The sequence below is a fragment of the Carassius carassius genome, chromosome 29 (assembly GCF_963082965.1).
Source record: "Carassius carassius chromosome 29, fCarCar2.1, whole genome shotgun sequence".
In the NCBI taxonomy this organism is placed as follows: domain Eukaryota; kingdom Metazoa; phylum Chordata; class Actinopteri; order Cypriniformes; family Cyprinidae; genus Carassius; species Carassius carassius.
The window spans coordinates 27354416-27360415 of NC_081783.1; positions in this window are offsets into that span (position 1 = coordinate 27354416).

A 6000-nucleotide genomic window follows, 5' to 3' on the forward strand; every position below is an offset into this window, starting at 1 on the left:
CAGTTTTCCACTTTGCCACAATCCATTTTAAATTAACCTTGGCCTAGAGAAAACGCCTGTGCTTCTGGATCATGTTTAGATATGGCTTCTCTTTTGACCTATAGAGTTTTAGCTGGCAACGGCGAATGGCACTGTGGATTGTGTTCACCGACAATGTTTTCTGGAAGCATTCCTGAGCCCATGTTGTGATTTCCATTACAATAGTCTGTATGTGATGCAGTGCCTTCTAAGTGTCCGAAGATCAAGGGCATCCAGTATGGTTTTCCGGCCTTGACCCTTTTGCACAGAGATTGTTCCAGATTCTCTGAATATTTGGATGATATTATGCACTGTAGATGATGATAACTTGAAAATCTTTGCAATTTTTCTCTGAGAAACTCCTTTCTGATATTGCTCCACTATTTTTTGCTGCAGCATTGAGGGAAATTGGTGATACTCTGTCCATCTTGACTTCTAAGAGACACTGCCACTCTGAGAGGCTCTTTTTATACCCAATCATGTTGCCAATTGGCCTAATAAGTTACAAACTGGTCCTCCAGCTGCTCCTTATATGTACATTTAACTTTTCTGGCCTCTTATTACTACCTGTCCCAAAAAATGAGCCAATATTTAGCATGACATTTCAAAATGTCTCACTTTCAACATTTGATATGTTATCTATATTCTATTGTGAATGAAATATAAGTTTATTAGATTTGTAAATTACTCCATTTCTTTTTTACTCACAATTTGTACAGTGTCCCAGCTTTTTTGGAATCAGGTTTGTACATATAAGAAAGTAAAAAAAAAATCATGAAGAAAAAAAATTATCACAAAAAAAAACAAGAAATTTAAAAACTTTGAAAATTATTTAAAAATGGACATAAACAGATGAGCTAAACAGATGAGTTTTGAGTCTAGATTTAAAAGTGGCTAATGTTTTAGAACATCTGATCCCTTCTGGAAGCTGGTTCCAACTACAGGTGGCATAATAACTAAAAGCAGATTCCCCTTGTTTTGTGTGAACCCTTGGTATTTGTAACTGACTCGATCCTAATGATCTGAGTGGTCTGTTAGGTTTATATTCAGTGAGCATATCTGCAATGTATTTCAGTCCTAGGTCATTGAGTGACTTACTGTATAGATGAGTAAAAGTACTTTAAAATCAATACTAAACGTAACTGCCAGTGTAAGGACCTGAGGACTGGTGTGATATGCTCAGATTTTCTGGTTCTAGTCAGAATCCTGGCAGCAGCATTCTGGAAGAGCTGCAGCTGTTTAATGGTCTTCTTGGGAAGGCCGGTGAGGAGCCCATTACAGTTGTCCACCCTGCTGGTGATAAAGGCATGAACAAGTTTCTCCAAGTCTTGACTGAAAACTAAACATCTAATTCTTGCAATGTTTTTTTAAATTATAGTATGCTGATTTAGTTATTGCTTTGACATGACTACTGAAACTAAGGTCTGTCTCCAGAATCACACCAAGATTCCTGACTTGATTCACCTTGCATTCACCTTGAGAAATTCATCTTTGTTTCCAAATGCAATGACTTTAGATTTTTCTTTGTATAACTGAAGAAAGTTATGGCACATCCAGCTGTTAATTTCATCAATGCATTGGTAGAGGGAGTCAATGGGGCTGTTGTCATTTGGCGATAAGGCTAGCATAATCTGGGTTCCATCAGCATAGCTGTGATAGGCAATTTGGTTCTTTCTCATTATTTGACTTATTGGCAGCATATACAGGCTAAACAAGAGTGGTGCTAGAATCGAGCCTTGTGGGACTCCGCATGTCATGGACGTCCACTTAGACTTTTGCTTTCCTATACTCACATAATAACCTCTTCCTTCTAAGTATGACCTGAAACATTTGAGTACCATCCCGGAAAGCCCAACCCACATTTCCAGTCTCTGTAGAAGTATGTTATGATCAACAGTGTCAAACGAAGAACTGAGATCTAGTAATACCAGCACTGATATTTTGCCAGAACCAGAATTTAAGCAAATATAATTTATTATCTTATTTAGTGCTGTCTCTGTGCTGTGATGTCTCTAAAGAGGCGTTCTAGGCGTTTCTAAACAGTTTAGCACATTTTTGAAAAAAGATGTGGAAAGTCTGTCAAGATAGCAGCTTGAATAATTTAGGTGCTGCACTATATCTCCCAAATTTTTGCTATCAATTGTTTCAAAAATAGCTTGAAACAATTAACTTGATGTCAATTAACAAATAACTTGAGAATGTGCTAATCACCTTCCTGATATTAATGATCTTCTCAAAAAAAAAGGAAGCAAACTCATTGCATTTGCTGTCTGAGAGCATTTCTTGCCCTTCACTAACCTCTTTACACCCTTAAACTCTTGAGTCGTGTGCAGAAATTTGTGTAAGAATGGATCTTCAAGTGAAGGGAGGAGAATAATTTTGTTACTAACACACAGATTAGTTAGTTAGTGTGCACACCAGCATAATAGAAAACAAGAAAGTGTGAACCTTTAAATGTGAGCAATGAATTAGGCTTTGACTTAAATTCTTCACCTGCTCAATTTACATTAAATTGAGCAACATGTTGTTCAATATCTCCAACATATTGGGTAACTCGAGTGCACAGTCTGTGCAAAGTGCAGAGTGCAAAGACATTTTGAAATCTGAATTTGAAAATTAAAACAAGAACTAGGAGATTAAAGGACAGTTTCTTTCCAAGACCCATAAACATAATGAACTCCAATATGCACTAATTTCATATATATTCTTCAATTTGAATGTCAGTCTTAGTGTAATGTACTTGCATTTTCTACTCTGAAAGCACATCTCAGTGCAATGCAACCATCTATTGTGCAATACAACCTTTTTTTCTTTTATTTGTGCAAGAATACACAGTTACATTTGTAATTAATTTTTTGTTTTATGTGCATATACAGTCATGTGAAAAAGACCCTATTGAATTCCATTGATTTCTGTATCAGGACATAATAAAAAATTATATTGACATGGCAGGTCTTAAAATGTAAACAGATGAACAACACCATATGACATGTTCACATCACACTTGATTAGCATTGCCTGACTGTTACTTATCCTCTTAATTTCTATGTTAACAGTAAGGGTGTCCTAACTTTGTTACACATGGCTTTACCATTTTGGGTTTATTTTTGTTAAATAAATAATGATAATGTGCAATATGTCACATGGTGTTTTTCATCTGAGGTTTTATTTTCCAAATTCCTGTAATAGTTTTATTTGTATGGTCATACTAGTTTTTGAGCTTCATTTACTTCCATTTATGTGCATCAAGGATGGGAAGACATTTAAGCATTTGCTTATGAAATTTCAAGTGTAGTGAAACAGAATTGGTAACACTTTACTTGATGAGGTGTGCATAAGATTGACATGACACCTTAATCATGACAAATGTCATAAAAATTTCATAAGGTGTTAATACTCTGTCAAATTGTTTTATGACAGCATCATGAATACTTTTCTTGACCTCAACTACAGTGGTATAAATTGAATTTGCCATTAAAATGTCATTAAGTGTTAATACTACGCAAAATTGTTTTATGACAGCATCTTGAATACCTTTCGTGACCTAAACTACAGTGGTACAAATTGAATGTGTCATTAAAATGTCATTAAGTGTTAATACTCTGTATTTTATAACACGTCATTTTCATTTAAATAAATAAATAAATAAATAATTCAGTTTCCTCTAACAGAAGGTCAGATAATAACAAGTGATACAGAAATAAAATAAATTGTCCAATATTATTAATAATAATAATTTAAACTGATATTTTTTAAAATATTTTATTACATTTGAAGAGCGATTCACCCAAAATTAAATGAAAACAGTACAATGATGGTTTAAAAGGGTCATATGATGCTATTTCAAGTTTTCCTTTCTCTTTGGAGTGTTACAAGCTCTTGGTGCATAAGGAAGATCTGTAAAGTTGCAAGGACTAAAGTCTCAAACCCAAAGAGATATTCTTTATAAAAGTTAGGAGAGTTAAAGAGGACAAAACTAGAAATCAGTGGTTAAGTTGTACAGTCGTGGCCAAAAGTTTTGAGAATTACATAAATAATGGAAATTGGAAAAGTTGCTGCTTAAGTTCTTATAATAGCAATTTGCATATACTCCAGAATGTTATGAAGAGTGATCAGATGAATTGCATAGTCCTTCTTTGCCATGAAAATTAACTTAATCCCCAAAAAAACCTTTCCACTGCATTTCATTGCTGTCATTAAAGGACCTGCTGAGATCATTTCAGTAATCATCTTGTTAACTCAGGTGAGAATGTTGACGAGCACAAGGCTGGAGATCATTATGTCAGGCTGATTGGGTTAGAATGGCAGACTTGACATGTTAAAAGGAGGGTGATGCTTGAAATCATTGTTCTTCCATTTTTAACCATGGTGACCTGCAAAGAAACGCGTGCAGCCATCATTGCGTTGCATAAAAATGGCTTCACAGGCAAGGATATTGTGGCTACTAAGATTGCACCTAAATCAACAATTTATAGGATCATCAAGAACTTCAAGGAAAGAGGTTCAATTCTTGTAAAGAAGGCTTCAGGGTGTCCAAGAAAGTCCAGCAAGCGCCAGGATCGTCTCCTAAAGAGGATTCAGCTGCGGGATCGGAGTGCCACCAGTGCAGAGCTTGCTCAGGAATGGCAGCAGGCAGGTGTGAGCGCATCTGCACGCACAGTGAGGCGAAGACTTTTGGAAGATGGCCTGGTGTCAAGAAGGGCAGCAAAGAAGCCACTTCTCTCCATAAAAAAACATCAGGGACAGATTGATCTTCTGCAGAAAGTATAGTGAATGGACTGCTCCATGTGTATGAGTGTATTTTTCCTCTATAACTTTGTATTCAAGGACACAACTATCAGGATGTACCATACCATACCATACCATACCATACCAACTTTATTTGTTAAGCACTTTACAACAACCAAAGTTGACCAAAGTGCTGTACAGAAAAAAAAGATAAAATAAACATATGTACCATTTATAACCACACAATAAAAGCATTCAAAGTAACAAATTGAATCAAGTAAATAAAGTCGACATCTTACTAGGTGTCAAAAGCCAAAGAGAAAAGATGGGTTTTAAGAAGGGTTTTAAAAACAGATAAAGAAGAGGCCTGCTTAATATGCAAAGGCAGATCATTCCATAGTTTAGGGGCAGACACAGCAAAGGCACGGTCCCCTCTGAGCTTACGCTTAGTTTTAGGCACAGTCAGGAGCAGCTGATCATCTGATCTGAGAGAGTCAAGATAGTAGATATAAGAGTGTAGAAGCTCAGAGAGGTATGGCGGAGCAAGACCATTTAGTGATTTAAAAGCAAATAACAGAATTTTAAAATGGATCCTAAATTTAATAGGCAGCCAGTGTAATGAAGCTAAAATAGGGGAAATGTGCTCATGTTTACGTGTGTCCGTTAAAAGACGTGCTGCTGCATTTTGTATCATCTGGAGACGGGTGATGGGGGACCCACTAACCCCCACATATATGTATTACAGTAGTCCAGCCGTGTAGTTACAAAGGCGTGGATTACAGTTTCAAAATGTTGTCTTGACAGAATTGGCTTTATTTTGGCCAGCTGCCTTAAATGAAAGAAGCTTGATTTGACAACAGCTTTGATCTGAATGTCAAATTTAAGCTCAGGGTCCACTTTAACTCCTAGGTTTGTGATACTAGGTTTAATATAGGGTGCTAAGGAGCTCAGATCTACAGGCGGGGTCCCAGTGGTGCCTCCAAAAACCATCACTTCTGTTTTTTTATCACTAAAATGTAAAAAGTTCAGAGCCATCCAGGCCTTTATGTCGTCGAGACAATTGAGTAGTTGTCCAACAGAGTTATAATTTTTCTTTTTAAGAGGTACATAAATCTGACTGTCATCTGCATAACAGTGGAATGAAATGCCATACTTTCTAAGTATGGAACCAAGTGGAAGTAAATACAGAGAGAAAAGTAGAGGGCCGAGGACTGAGCCCTGTGGGACCCCACACAAGAGAGGAGCAGAGGAGGA